At 39.5% G+C, this 16765-nt stretch overlaps 1 pseudogene; it reads left to right on the top strand.

The window, feature by feature from the left end:
• The first annotated feature begins 1933 nt into the window (after nt 1-1933).
• Nucleotides 1934-2095, top strand: LOC117695646 (small nucleolar RNA SNORA17; annotated as a pseudogene).
• The last annotated feature ends 14670 nt before the right edge of the window (nt 2096-16765 follow it).

Consider the following 16765-nt stretch of genomic DNA (forward strand, 5'->3'; position numbering starts at 1 on the left):
TAAAAGGATGGAAAACAATCTTCCAAGCAAATGGCCCCAAGAAACAAGCTGGAGTAGTGATTCTAATATCAAATAAAATAGATTTTCAACCAGAGGTAATCAAAAAAGACAAGGAAGGACACTTCATACTCATCAAAGGAAAAATGTACCAAGATGAACTCTCAATTCTGAACATCTATGCCCCAAATGCGAAGGCACACACATACATAAAAGAAACTTTACTAAAGCTCAAAGCATACATTGCACCTCACACAATAATAGTGGGGGATTTCAACACCCCACTCTCAGCAATGGACAGATCATGGAAACAGAAACTAAACAGAGACACAATGAAACTAACAGAAGTTATGAACCAAATGGATTTAACTGTTATGTATAGAACAGTTCATCCTAAAACAAAAGACTATATACCTTTTTCTCAGCACCTCATGATACCTTCTCCAAAATAGACCATGTAATTGGTCACAAAACAGGCCTCAACAGATACAAAAAGATTGAAATAATCCCTTGCACCCTATCAGACCACCATGGACTAAGACTTGTCTTTAATAATGACAAAAACAATGGGGAGCCCACATACACGTGGAAACTGAACAATGCTCTACTCAGTGATGACTTGGTCAAGTAAGAAATAAAGAAATTAAAGACTTTTTAGAATTTAATGAAAATGAGGACACATCATACCAAAACTTTTGGGACTCCATGAAAGCAATACTAAGAGGAAAACTCACAGCTCTAAGTGCCTACAAAAAGAAACTGGAGAGAGCACACACTAACAACTTGACAGCACAACTGAAAGCTTTAGAACAAAAAGAAGCAAATATACCGAAGAGGAGTAGATGGCAGGAAATAATCAAACTCAGGACTGAAATCAACCAAGTAGAAACAGAAAGAACTATACAAAATATCAACAAAACCAGGAGCTGGTTCTTTGGGAAAATCAACAAGATAGATAAACCCTTAGCCAGACTAAGCAAAGGGAATAGAGACAGTATTCAAATTAATAAAATCAGAACTGAAAAGGGAGACATAAAAACAGAAACTGAGGAAATTTAAAAAAAAATCATCAGATCCTACTACAAAAGCCTATACTCAACAAAATTGGAAAATCTGAATGAAATGGACAATTTTCTAGACAGATACCAGGTACCAAATTAAATAATGAGCAGATAAACCATCTAAACAGTCCCATAACCCATAAAGAAATAGAAGCAGTCATTAAAAGTCTCCCCACCAAAAAAAGTCTGGGACCAGATGCTTTTAGTGCAGAATTCTTTCAGACCTTCAAGGAAGACCTAATACTAATTCTCTTCAAACTATTCCACAGAATAGAAACAGAAGAAACACTACCCAATTCGATCTATGAAGCTACAATTACACTCATACCTAAATCTCACAAAGGCCCAACAAAGAAAGAGAACTACAGACCAATTTCTCTTATGAATATCGATGCAAAAATACTCAATAAAGTTCTCGCAAACCGAATCCAACAACACATCAAAGCAATCATCCATCATGATCAAGTAGGCTTTATTCCAGGAATGCAGGGATGGTTCAATATTTGGAAATCCATCAATGTAATCCACTAACCTGGACCCCTGAGATCTCTCAAACACAAGAACTTGAGACCCTCAAGAACTTGAGGCCCCAAGGAGTGGTAAGGTCTTATGGGGTAGGGGTGAAGATGGGGACATCCTCTTAATGATGGGGGAGGAGCTATGGGATGTGAAACAGTCAGAGAGTAGACTGAGAAGGGGATAAAGACAGAACTGTAAAAAAAAATTGAATAAAAAAAGAAAAGAAAAAAGAAAAGAACACCATAAGGGTATTATAAAAATGATAACCATAATTTTTAAGAATTAAGAAAATGTACTATAAATATATTAATGTTTATGTATAATTTTATCTGAATTTTCAAAAAATAGCAGCTTCAACTGCTTCTAGCAGTATTATATGTGTGTCTGCTCTGTCACACAAGTAGGTCAGTAGGTGACTAAGAGGAGAGAGGCTGTGTCTATGCTTAGCAGAAGGATGTGGGCAAAATGAAGAAAGGCAGAACTGGAGACTTGAGGGTAGTGAGTAACAACCTGATGTGCATAGTCAGTTATGCCACCTGGGACCACAACTGTGTCTATGGCCCTGCAGGAGCAGGGGTCTGTTACTACCAAAGGCCAGGCAGATGTCCCTGGTCTTGATTGACACCCAGGGACATGATATCTGAGGGGTGTTCAGTACTTCCCCCCTATCACCTAGGTATCATGAGAGCTGGCTCTGGAAACATGAGAGCGAGATCTGACCCTGCCCCTAGCCAGCTACAGTAATTGGGAAAGCTATACTCCACATTGCCAGAGTTGCAGGTGAGCTGGCCCCAAATATACAAGTGTGGAAGAACTTGCCTACCACTTTTCTTCCATGAGGTGGCATGGACGAGGAAGAGATACCCTGCTCACTCCTCACTATCTGCAGCAGACTGGCCACCTGCCTCTTGGAGACATGAAAGTAAAAAAGCTGGCCCTGCCTCTTGTCTGCTGTGCAGTAGCATCAGCAAGGGAAAGATTCCCTTTTTCCCTTTTGATTTCCCTTTGACACCAGTGAAAGTCGAGGAGAGCTGACCCCCAACGAGGTCATGACAGCAGTAGAGCCCCTCATCTGCTGCAGCACTGAGGAGAGCAGACCCTGAATCTCACCTGGCCAACAGGGTAGAGCTGGCCCTGGTTGTGGGGGTTGCTAGTGAGCTGGCCCCAGAGGACATGAGAGTAGGAGAGCTGGTGAGCTGACCAGATAAGATACCTCTCAGGCCCAGATGCAGAACTTTGAATTGGCCTATCCCAACATCCACTGCATCAATGAATTTCTGGAGTACATGAAGAAGCCACTCGGTCCTTCAGATCCAAATACACAGTATCTTCATCACACAGTGCAACAATAAGACATCTGAGATAAGTCCTGGTGAGGTTCCAGGATTGATAGAGTAGCAAAAGGAAGTCATTGGCTTAATACCAGACTAACAAGTCATTGCAATGAATATTTGCAAGCAAAGGATAGATAGCAGGGTATACTGTGGAATACTACACCTTCCTCAATGAGACTTTTCCCTATTGGGGGAGTTGTCAAAGTACAAGGGGAGACAGAAATGATTGGGATTGGGGTGCATGATGTGAAACTCATAAAGAACCAATGAAAAGTTTTATTTTTAAAAGATATTACCTTCATAGGACAGAAGAGATAAATTCATAAAATTCTCATAGGATGAAACAATTTATTGTGAGCTTTTATTATTTCACTCATCTAGTACTAATTGTAAATGCATTTATGATACAACAACTATAAAAGACTTTCAGCTCAGTTCTGTATATTTATTCAGAGAACAATCATTTGTACCCACATTAAGTACACACTAAATGCCTCTAAGTAATCAAACTTGTAAACTGTATAACCAACCTTCAGATAACTCCTGAATAATCTGTGGTTTTATCTCTATATAAAATTAAGAATTTCTGTAGCTTTTGATAGCTAACTTTCGTTTAGAAGTGAAATATCAATATAACTTTGATTCCAATAATTATGTATGCCCTAAAGAAAGAAATGTACTTTGAGAAAAATCTTAAAAGAGCTTTCCTTTTCAACATTTAAGTTATATAACAAATGTCAGAGCAGAGGAACTGGAGGGGCAAGAGATAAAGCTTTGTAGAAGAGTAGATGTTTAGCATGTGTAAGTCTTCGGATTCCATCATTAGTATAAATAAGGAAAGAAAGAAGGGAAGAAACAAAGAAAGAAACAAACAAGAACAAAAATAAAGAGAAGAAAAGGGAAGATATATCAAGTGAACTCAAAATGAACTTTCTTAATTTCAATTAATGTGTATATTAAAGGAAATGCATTCTCTGTTAAATTGGTGTAAAGTGTTATGTAAAACCCAGTATTACATCAGCAAGACTTTTTTCCTCAGGATGAAAAAACACTGGTAAGAAGAACTTCAATATGAAACATACAGCCAAAAGTATTATGAAGAAACTATGAGAGTGAATACAGAAATATGTGGAACCCAAATAACACTGCTACCAGGAAGTTTTTCTGATTCAGTTTTTCCAATTGATACTCTAAGTAGAGACTTTGGAGAGAAGTAACAGAGTGTCCTAGCCTAGAAATTGAGGCAAGATCTCTGTGAGACCCAGAATCTGCATAAGAAAATAAATGGAGTTCCTTGCAGATCTAAAGCCCACTGATGTATCTTAACTCTCAAAGGGATGGCACAACAAATCACTCTTAGCAGTGAAGTCCTTTTGGCCTGCAACCAGCTTAATATTTTATCCAATACCTAACTTTATACCATGCTACAATGGCTAAGAGATTTTGTGTAGAGTGACTTGGTCTCCCTGACAAACACTGGTATATATCTTGGGCAGGGCTTGGCTGACAGTGAGTGGAACTGATTTATGGAACCAAAACTACTAGTTTTACTTCAACCTCATTAAGGCAGTCAATTGTGGTAATACAGACTTCTTTCTGAATTAAGGAAGCTCTTCCACTGGATGGCTGCATTTTCTCTAGAGTATTTATCTTTATTTAATTATTTAAGGAGCAATCCCTATGTGTTTAATAGTAAATTATGGTAAAATAAATGAAGAGATTTTTTTTCAAGTTGTTAAATTTTACTTCCCTGGTGAAATGCATAAGGGGAGCAACTCTACATTTCCCACAGATGGGATGAGAAAGAATTCTTAGAAATTTCAACCTTTAGTCCATCTATTTAGTGGTCCCAAAACTATGACCAGAACATGTTAAGGTCAGATTTACCTGGAACAATTTGAATTTTATCTCATTCCACATTCTTGTGGGAGCTACAAAATGGCTACATCTAAGGAATGTTAGAGGTTGAGATGGGGTAAAGCTTTGAGTCAAATTCCTGATACAGAGAACCATATTATGTTGTCAGGCCCTTTATGTCACCAAAGGGCCTCAAGAATTTTGCAATTCAATGGAATATTTTTCAGGGAAGACTTACTCAAAGAATTATTTAAAGCTAAGTTGGAAAAGTGATGAGGACTTTCTTTAGTTTCTGGGCTTTGTGTCAAAAGGACTACCTTCTAGAAGCATGTTTAATTTAAGGAAGCTAGGAGAAAATAGCACAAGCCCAGAAAGAAGATGCTGCAGAGATGGAATCCCTGGACTGGCAGTATTTATCATCTTTAGAGTTAACTGCCAGTCTTGAGACCTAACTCTGTACCTTTTCTTCTCTAGGCTCTGGGCTGTTCTCTCTTATCTCCTTGAGATTAAATGATACATGAGACAAAGCAGTAGAGAAACATGTTTTCATTCTCAGAGTTCCCATCTCAGCTCATCAAAGAGGAAAACAAAATAGTTTAAATGAAAGAAAACGACTCAGTTTAGCTTAGTCAGATTTATTTGCCAGGAGCCTATGCCCATTCAAGTTAGACAGGAATTGTCACAAATAAAAAATAGAGACTCCCTAAAGTCTACATCGTCATTCTAGAAACCTTTACCCTAAATTATATCCTTATGATCTAAATTCAGCAATCTGAGCTCCTACCAACTAAGGAATCAATGCCTAGAATGTCCAGAGTGCACTCATTTTGCTACAAAAATACAGTCACAACAGTGACTCAGTAACCCTTATACACAGCTGGTATAGGCATTAAAAGAGGCCTAGGATGGTATTATTTTTAAATAACATTTAACTGACTTTCAAAATAGCTATTACTGTTAAGAAACTGCTACTATTGCCACTTTGGAATCTTCACACAGATTTGTCTGTAGAAAGTTTATATTGAGCCCATGTATCTAAAGGTGAAGAGTTACTCTGAGGTTACTGTGGAAATTGCTCATGATGGTTCAACACCCCGATCTGAGGCCTTGACCAAGTTGCTGAATTTGTCATTCAGTCGCACATTTTTTAAGTAATATAAAAGAATATAATTAAATTGAAGAAGCACTCTCATAAAATGGTGAGATGGATTCATATTAGGGTTCAAATACATTGATAGCACTCTCCATACTTTAATCTATTTTTATTCCCACTTGCTTTTTATCTAAATAGTCAAAAACAAAAGGTTGTTGCAAATTGTATTTGCGTGTTGTCATAGTGCTTTCTATTTTAAAGGAGTAGACGTAACTATCTCCTTGACAAGGACATTTTTTTCTATTAGAAATTGCTATACACAGGGCAAATCACACATTCTAATATAGTGTTCTTATTGGGGTAATTCAGGATAAACCAGAGAGAAGACAGACTCAAAATGGCTTTTCTCCTATTCCATTAGCTGACATTTTCCTGTCACTTTCATAAGAACTATCACTAATGTCCCTATTTATTAGTTACATGAAGATTTTATCTTTAATTCTTCAAATAAAATGCATGTACACATACAGGAGAGAATCTAAGATTTATATGCTTGTCTTTGGTATAGATTTTTATTTCTTAATCATTTTGACTGGGCAAGATGAATTTCTGGTCTGTCTTCCTTCTGAGAATTATGAGATGACTGTCATAGCCTCTCTGGTTTGGGCTCATTACTGAGATCTGCTAGTCTGCTATAATGATAGCATCAAAGTGGTCAAAACTTTAACAGTAGCCACACTTGAGTTTTCTGATCAGTCTGCTGCATTTAGAACTAATCACTTTCTAAATATGCTGAATTGGTACCTAGTATATTTAATCATCCTCTTCACTTTTTTTCCTATTTGGCATCAATAATTATTATTTACTTCCTAGTTTAGAGCCAAGTAAGACTGGATAGGTTTCAATTAGGTCTGCCTAGAAGTTTCTCACTATAGCTGAGTGCTGGGAATTGCTTGGGGTATAAGGCTGCTAGTGAATTCTGTAGACTTCAATTGTATTTCAGCTTCCTGCACTTGCTTATACTCCTTATTCCATTTTTATGAATAGATTTTCAACAACTACCTGAATGACAGAGGAAAAGAGAAACTCAAGGGAGAAATTAAACTTTTCTTTTTTCCCATTTTTTAATAAATATTATATTTAAATTTCAGATTTTATCCCCTTATCCCATTCCCACCCCCCAGGAACCCCCTATCCCATCCCCTCTCCTCCTGATTCTATGAGGAGGATATGCCTCCACCTACCCCCCAACTCCCACCTCCCACCCTAAAATTCCCCCCCCCCCGACTTAGTGTTCAGCCTTCATGGGACCAAGGATTCTCCTCTCCCACCTATGCCCAACAAGGCCATCTTCCCCTACATATACAGATGGAGTCATGGGTCCCTCTTTATATGCTCCCAGGCTGGTGGTTTAGACCCTGGGGAGCTCTGGTTGGTTGGTATTGTTGCTCTCCTCATGGGGCCTCAAACCCTTTCAGCTCCTTCAGTCTTCTCTCTAACTCCTCCATTGGGAAACCCTTGATCAGCTCAATAGTTAGCTGTGAACATCCTCCTCTGAATACGTCAGACTCTGACAGACCTCTAAGGAGACAGCTATATCAGGCTCTTGTCAGCATGCACTTCCTGACATCCACATCAGTATCTACTGATGCACGCCAGAACCCAGAGACGCTCACTACAGAAGACAGATCCAGACCTTCCAGCTGCAGATGAACTCTTTTGCCAAAGTCACATAGCTAAAGTTACATGTTAGTGAGGAAAACATAATGTCTATTTAAATTAATCAGATGTTATTGCCCTCAAACTGTACCACCTGTGTTCAATTGTTTCACTTATCCCTTGCCTTCCTAACTCCCACTCCCAGCTCCCCTTACCCTTCGGCTTAATTGTGCCACACCCTATGGCCTTCATAGTGTTTTATTTTAACCCTCTCATCCAAAATTTTCACTGAAGAGTGAGATTTGGACCATAAAGAGGTGATTTGGTCTCCTGGTTAGAGCTCTGGGTTTGAGATAGCTGGGGACCCAACAGGACATTGCCTGTCAGGGACCGCATATATCTCCCAGTACTCCCGGATTCCAGACTACTTCCATGTGGTCCACATCTCTCATTAACACAGAGTTGCCCCTCCTTTTATAAAAGAAAAGAGAGTGGGATATCGGGCCTAACATGAGGTCTAATCTCCATTCCACCTTCACCCTTCAGTCACATATGTTGGGGGCCGACTTTTAGCAGAAAGCGGCTATCAGCTTTGCAGCCATCTTGAGCCATATACCCTGACATGTGACTTGGATTACAATAGCCTACAACAGCTGAGCACACTCCGATAATCTTGGTTTAGGTACCTTGAGATTAAAGGTGCGTGAGATTAAAGGTGTGTGACTTAAGAGTATGACTTAGAAGTATAGAGATCAGATTTAGAGACAAGACCTAAGGGCATGATTAAAGATGTAACTTAGAGGCGTGGCTTAGAAGTAAGACATATAAAAGGCAGAGACAACAGATCAGAATCAGACTATAGAGAATCAGACACATCAGACATTAGGTAGAAGACACTTGGCTCCAGACAGAATCAGACACAGCAGACAGAGGAGACAGAGAAGGAGATACTTAGAGGAAGAGAGACTGAAGAATAAACGGGATTGAATCACACCCTGTCTGGTCTCCATTCTTGGAGTCCGACCTCACTCTCTCTCTTGCTGAACCCCGACCCTCGGACAGGAGCAGCAGCTTAGGCCAGGATACAATGGCCGCCCAAACGTGGGTCGGCCCGGGCCTCAACATTTTGCCTGGGCTGCAACATTTATTTTGGCCGCCCCAACGTAGGGCTAGTGTGGACCCCAACATTATTTTGGCCACCCCAACGTGGGGCTAGTGTGGACCCCAACTCACCACACGTACACAGGTGGAGGGCGGGAACAGGCCCTAGAGGGATTTACATACTAATGAGGTACCTGAAGGCCAGAGGTGGAGCCGATTAAACATTCCTCCTCAGCCCCTGCCCCCTTCTCCCCTCCCCTTTTTAACTCAGGTCGATCCTGGGTTTTAGGGGGTATGCATCAGATCCAGCTCTGTGAATAAACCGGTTTTGGAAACCCAAGGACTTCCTCGTGTGTTGGGGCCATGCCACCATGAGGAACCATGAGGAGCCGGGGAGAGGCTTTTAGTTAATGAGCAGCCGGGCCCAACTTCCAGCTGGAGGAACCCAGAGCGTTCCCAGCCGACTACCCACAGCATGGCAGGAGGAACCCTGGGATCCCCAGCCTTATTTTTTCCCTACAATCTACCTTTAGTGACTGCACATGGGATGGATACCCAGGTGGAATGGTCTCCAAATGTCTACTCCTACAGTTTCTGTCCCACAATTTGTCTCCATATTTGCTCCCTTGAGTATTTTGTTAACTTCTTCTAAGTAGGACTGAGGCATCCACACTTGGTCTTCCTTCTTCATGAGCTTCATGTGGTCTGTGAGTTGAATCTTGGCTATTTCAAGCTTTTGGGATAATATCCACTTATCAGTGAGTAAATACCATGTGTGTTTTTTTGTGATTGGGTTACCTCACTCAGGATGATATTTTCTAGTTCTATCCATTTACCTAAGAATTTCTCGAATTCATTATCTTTAAATGAAAGATCTGTATGACAAGAACTTCAAGTCTCTGAAGAAAGAAAGAAAAAGATCTCAGAAGATGGAAAGATCTCCCATGCTCCTAGATTGGCAGGATTAATTTAGTAAAAATGGCCATCCTGCCAAAAGCAATCTACAGATTCAATGCAATCCCCATCAAAAATCCGAATCAATTCTTCATAGAGACAGAAAGAACAACTTGCAAATTCATCTGGAATAACAAAAAAAAAAAAAAAAAAAAAAAAAAAACAGGATAGAGAGAACTATTCTCAACAATAAAAGAACTTCTGGGGGAATCACCATCCCTGATCTCAAACAGTACTACAGAATAGTAGTGATAAAAACTGCATGGTAGTGGTACAGAGACTAGCAGGAAGATCAATGGAATAGAATTGAAGATCCAGAAATGAACCCACACACCTATGGTCACATGATCTTTGAAAAAGGAGCTAAAACTGTCCAGTGAAAAAAGGACAGCATTTTCAACAAATGGTGCTGGCTCAACTGGAGGTCAACACATAGAAGAATGCAAATCAATCCATTCTTATCTCCCTGTACAAAGCTCAACTCCAAGTGGATAAAGGACCTTCACATAAAACCAGATACACTGAAACTAATACAAGAGAAGGTGGGAAGAATCTCGAATACCTAGGTACAGGGGAAAAGTTCCTGAACAGAACACCAATGGCTTATGCTCTAAGATCAAGAATTGACAAATGGGACTTCATAAAATTGCAAAGCTTCTTTAAGGCAAAGGACACTGTCAATAGGACAAAAAGGAAACCAACAGATTGGGAAAAGATCATTACCAATCCTACATCCAATAGAGGGCTAATGTCTAATATATACAAAGAACTCAAGAAATTAGACCCCAGACAACCAAATAACCCTATTAAAAATGGGGTACAGAGCTAAACAAAGAATTCTCAACACAGGAAACTCAAATGTCTGAGAAGCACCTTAAGAAATGTTCAACATCCTTAGTCATCAGGGAAATGCAAATCAAAACAACCCTGAGATACCACCTCACATCAGTCAGAATGGCTAAGATCAAAAACTCAGGTGATAGTAGATGCTGGCGAGGATGTGGAGAGAGAGGAACACTCATCCATTATTGGTGGACTTGCAAGCTGGTACAACCACTCTGGAAATCAGTCTGGCGGTTCCTCAGAAAATTGGACAGAGCATTACCTGAGGACCCAGCTATACCACTCCTGGGCACATACCCAGAAGATGTTCCAACATATAACAAGGACATATGTTCCACTATGTTTATAGCAGCCTTATTTATAATAGCCAGAAGCTGGAAAGAACCCAGATGTCCCTCAACAGAGGAATGGATACAAAAAATGTGGTACATTTACACAATGGAGTACTACTCAGCTATTAAAAATAATGAATTAAAGTTTTCAATCATATTCAAAATTTCTGTACTAAAAATGGAGATTGGGAAGACAAAAGATTAATGACAACATATGGCATAATTAAGATTGAGGCTGAGGATGTTTTCTTGTGACTCCCATTGGAAGCCTTTGGCCACATCCCAGACATGGCTCCTAGAGGAAGCATTTGCTATCCTGATATAGACTCCTCCAGCTTTAGAGAAAATGGGAGCTACCTAACGTGGAACAAGAGATACAAAGAATCAATAATCAAAGGTAGACTGGCATTTGGAAGGGATACTGAGAGATAACTGAAATAATCAATCCTAATTGTTTATATTTTGCTGGTAATTTTGTGGTATAAATGCCCTCTCACATGTTTGCTATGAAATAACTAAAATCATCATTACACACTGCCGCATTTGTTGATGTAGGATCCACTGAAAGAGGAAAGAAAATAATTTATCCCTGTGTCCAAATGAGTCAGGAAAAAACAAGAGATACAGAAATTGGGAACAAATTGAGAATGTTCTGTTTTGGTTATGCAGACCAAAGAAAGAGATGGGACACAGGTCAGAAAAAAGGGAAATCTCTATCCCATGATTTGATGTTGCAGATATGTAAGAATGCCTACAGCTAGTTGAAACAGACAGCTAGTTGAAAAGTGTTCCCCAAGTTATGTGGAATCAAAATAAATGTTCTGTCATTGGCAGGAAGATAAAGACCAACCTTGTCAGGAAGGATTGAACCTTTATTATATACCCAGAAAACTCCACGTCACCTTTGTATGCAATCTTCTGGGTCTTGTCTGCCAACATGTCTTGTTTTGCCCTTTCGTTTCTTTGGAAGATATATTTGTAGAGTCTCAATTGGCCAGATTATGACAGTCCGTTTAACCACACATCTGGGTATTTCTAGATGGCCAACAAACATTTCTGAAATTGCTCTTTGCTTTCAAAACTGTTTTGGAAACAAAATCTGACTGGCAATATGGCATCTTAGTCCTCACCCTAGAACTCTGCCTCTGATACATATTTGTCCAGCTGCCTTTGCTACATATCTATTCTTTCAAAGGCTGCAGGGGAACTTTGGACTTAGTTGAGGAGGTATCTTTCCTAACCCCCTATTTTTTATCTAAAATGCAAATCACAACTCTGTACCTTTAGTAAATTATCTGTGGTTAAAAACATGCATGTGTTCCCTAATGCCCCAATGTTTGTAACTGCATTATGCTATTTGATTACAAAATTCTCTGTGAATGTAATTGCTGACTTTAAGATTACAAGTTTTGTAACCTGGATGATACGGGGTAACTAATGAAATAACAAAAACATTTAGACGTGAAAGAGGAAAGCTCCAGTGTCAGAATCAGAGAATGAGACATCAAATTAAATGATCTCCTGGAGAATTCATGAGCCAAATAGTGTAGGCACCTCTAGGAGCTGCAGAAGAAAAACCAACAAATTCTCCCCTCAAGCCTCTAGGAAGGACCAGAATCATTCACACCCTGACTATCCAATGAGTCTCAATCTATCCTTCTGGCCTCTAGAAATGTAACAGAATAAAGTTGAATTATATGAAAGAAACTACAGTTTGTTTATTTTGTTGTAACAGCTATGGAAACTAATATAGCATCTATGTAGTCCTTTTAACTTGGAAAACATGTACTTATAAAAACAATAAGGAACCTAGAAAAGAGGAGCACTCAGCTGTTGTTGCATACCTAATTGGTGCAAGAGTTTCCATATGCACTTACCCACAAGCTTCTTACAACAATTCAGTGAATGTATTCAACTCTCAGATGAAGATCTCAATTTTAAAATGAAGAACTTTTCTATTTGCCTTTTAGATACCTTGTAGTGGATTTTTAAAAATTAACACAGGTTTAAGTGACTGCATACCCTAGCTTTATACTGAATAGTTCTGTGACTCTGAAAAGAAGGTAATGATTACATATTGCACTTATTAAGTGCTGACTATGTGCTAAGCCTTTCACTAGACAGTATCACACTTTTCTTAACAATATACAGTAGTCTTTATTCTTTTCTTTAAAAAAAAAAAAAACTCTTATTTTTTTCCTAGAGCTGTTTTTTTTTTTTTAATTTTACTTTTTTGGGGGAGTTTCACATCATGCACTCAATCACAATCCCTCCCCAGTCCTTCCAAGTCTGCCCCCCATTTGACCTCCCCCATAAAAGAAGTAAAAAAACAAACATAAGAGGAAATAAGGAAAAAAGAAAAAACAGTCCAATTTGTGTTATCTATATAGTCACTGGAGCATGATTAAACTTTCAGTGGCCTGCCACTTAAATAGGATGAGTCCTTCCCCTCCTACATCTCCACCAGAAGCTGTAAGTTATGGAGAGCTAGCCTTCAGCATCGCCATCAACATTTTCTCAATTATTTACTTATTTATCCACTTTACATCTCAGTTGCAACCCCCCCATTCTCCTCCAAGTTCCACCTCACATGGCCCCTTCCCCACTCCCTTCTCAGAGAGGAAGGTGAGTGGTCCCCTCCCAACCTGGCACATCAAGCCTGTGGGGTTAGGCGCATCCTCTCCAACTGAGGCCAGACAAGGCAGCTGAGTTAAGCATATAGGTTCCACTGGTAGGCAACTGCTTTAGGGACAAATCCCGGCTCCAGTTGTTGGAGGAGCCACATGAAAACCAAGCTGCACATCTGCTACATATATGCAGGGGAGTCTAGGTCCAGCCCATGTATGATTTTTGGTTGGTGGTTCAGTCTTTGGGAGCATAATGAGTGTACCTTTAGCCCTTACTATAATGGGACTGTGTGCCAGGATGAAATCAATAGTTACTCCTGCTTCTGTGTGCCTGGATACCAGGACAGGCATTGTAACTTGGAAGTAGATGAATGTGTTTCTGATCTCTGAATGAACAAGGCTGTGTGCCTCAGTGAGGTAGGAAGATACACAGGTGTCTGTCCTCAGGTGTATTGTGATGTGAAGTGTGAGTTGGAAATTGATGAACATGGACCCCAGCCCTGTCTACATGGTGCCTTGAGTCAGGATGCTCTTGGGTCTTGCTTCTGTGACTCTGTACCTGGATTCCTTAGAGACCGCTGTGAACTCAACTTTGATGATGTACCAGTCAGCCATGTTTCCATGAAGGTCTATGTGTGGATGGAGGAAACAACAACCACTGTGTCTGCAGCACGGGGAGTAGATTCACAGGAACACACTGTGAGACTGTCTCCTTGTTGGTCAAAACCCTGTCACAAGGATACAACATGTGAAGTGACAGCTATACTTGTCACTGCTGGCCTGGATACACAGGCACCTGTGTGAGACAGGCATAAATGAATGCAGTAGCAACCCCTGCCTACTGGGGAAGGGCAGTGCTGAGTTGTCCTCAGAGGATCAAGAAGGACACGTGACAAGCTTCCCATCCCCCATCACACTTCTTAGTGACTTCCTGTCTAGGTTGTTACTTTGATGTTTTTCTTGTTGATGTTGCTGCTGCTGCTGTTGTCCTTGGGAGGGCACAGTGAGGGGTAAGGCTTTGTCCCTCTCTTTCAACTCTGAACATGCAGTCATCAATATCACAACAAAATAGCCTCTTTATTCTTCATAGTCAATGGTAGGATGGATCATGGACCTCCACAGATTCTGGTGACAGTACAGACCACTAACATGGCTCTCTGCTACAGTAAGACCATGGACACAGACAAGGCCCTGGGAGGCCATCAACATGGCCTCAAGTAGCAGCTGACTGCATCTTGCGCTATAGACCTCCACATGGCCTTTGGTGGTAACTTGAACTACTGACATCAACACAGACTGACTGCAATAGGGTCTCAGACCCAAATGGCCCTATGGATGTGGCGTAAGCCTGCAAAACAGACTATGGAAATCTTCATGGCCCTCAGTGCTAATGTGTGCCACTGATATCATTCTGGCTCCCAGCTGGGTACAGCCTGGTGGGATGGAGACAGTAGTGGGCATGCTGGTCCATAAAAATCTTTTTATATTATGATAGAAGGAAACCTTAGGATGACAAGAAACTAAATATTATGAAATAAGTGTGTTAATACTTTTCAAACACTTTGTCTTGACAGACATGTACCCTTTTAAAACAGAACTGACCCAGACCACTCAACAAGATTTTCTTACTTGTGGCCCAGAATATATGCTCATCATCCCCATAGTGTTCCACAAACACAATTGTCTAACTGGTTATCCCAGAAAGAAAAAAAAAAAAAAAAAAAAAAAACCTTTCCCTTCCTAGATTCAGTTTTACCAATTAGAAATACAGGGACACAAACCAGGTAGTCTGCAATCTTACAAAATGTTCTATTTAAACAGGTAAATCAAACAAAAAATACAGATACACCCAGTATCTGTCTGCTTAAAGTTAAGGGGCAATTTAGGGAAAACTGTTGTTTCTTTTTTATTACTCAGTAAGTACAGAGACTCTTTGGTGCTCTGGGACATCCATAGGAACAACAATCCTCACTGACTTAGAGCTGCATCAAAATATATATTCATAGAAACATCCAGCTGATTGAATGCCAGATAAATATATTTTTACAGCAGCAAGGTACATCAAATTAGCTTCTATTTGCTTTCCCCTGAAACCTTTAAAAAAAAATGAGATTTGTGTTTATAAATTAATTTCTATGTTAGCCCACAAGATTCATTTTAATTTTCTGATCCTGGAAACATGTTAAGATATAAATCAAATGTTGCTATTATAACAGAATTAATATATAATGAACTGCTTGTAAAGACATCTTGTGAAAAACGTATCTGTGGGTAGGGAAAAAATACTTGAAATTATCCTCAATTTCAATGTTCAACAAGTAAAATCTTTCCCAACAAATATCTTGGTTTTTATTCAAAGATTTAATTTTGCTAAAGTAAAATGTAAACTTATACTCTGGTTCCTTGAGGAAAACAAAATAAAGACACTTGCAAGAAAACAATCGGGAACCTTTTTCTCTGAAGCAAAAGTCATGTTTCATTCGAATCTGCAAAGGTCAGTCCTTGTTAGAGACAACAGCTCTGGCATATCTATGGTGAGAGAGCAGCTCCCCCATGAGGCCTCATCTAGAACTGAGAGAAAGAAAATGGGTTAAAGACGACAGGCTCTTAGTAGAAATTGTTACGTACTTTTACATAGAAATATGTGAAAGCTTTATTTATACTAGAAAACATGAAAATAAATTTAACAATAAAGGATTGGATGAATTATTCTCAGAAGGACTTAAGTGGTCCCACGTTTAAGGATGTGGCAAGTCATCTATTACACTGTTAAGAAGCAGGTGTACTGACTCCAATCCTGTTCAAATATACGGAGAAGCAAAGGACAACACATATAGATTTAAGGATATATTTCATTTTTCTTCTTATGCTTTTCCCTGTAACATCTAAATTCTATGCAATGAACATTTTACAGTAAAATATTCATTTATAAGGTCCTTACTAAAGATAAGAAACTGGAGAAGAAAAGATGATGATGATGACGATGACGACGACGACGACGGTGATGACAACATCAGCAGGCAGAATGTAAGGCGTAAAATAGCAGAAGAGAACTTGTCCCTGCATCTCAGGGTGGGTATGAGTGAGGAGGAGGAGCACTAAGCTTTGAGCTACTGTTTCATGAGAAATATTTGCATTCTTTATGTTTGTGCCATTACCTAAAAGTCTGTGCTTGATTTTAAAAGCGGGTTCTGGAAATGTTAATATGCATTTAGATCCTCTGGATTTTAACTTCAGTAAAAAATTCTTGAGAATTAAAAGAAAAGGAAATGGGATTGAGGAAGAAGCAAGGAACCAATGTTATTGAAAAGAAGTGAGAGGAAACACGAGAGAGATGAGAAAGAGAGAGACTTAGAAGAAAGGAGAGAGGAATAAATGGAATAAATCA

The sequence above is a fragment of the Arvicanthis niloticus genome, chromosome X (assembly GCF_011762505.2).
Source record: "Arvicanthis niloticus isolate mArvNil1 chromosome X, mArvNil1.pat.X, whole genome shotgun sequence".
Classification (NCBI taxonomy): Eukaryota; Metazoa; Chordata; class Mammalia; order Rodentia; family Muridae; genus Arvicanthis; species Arvicanthis niloticus.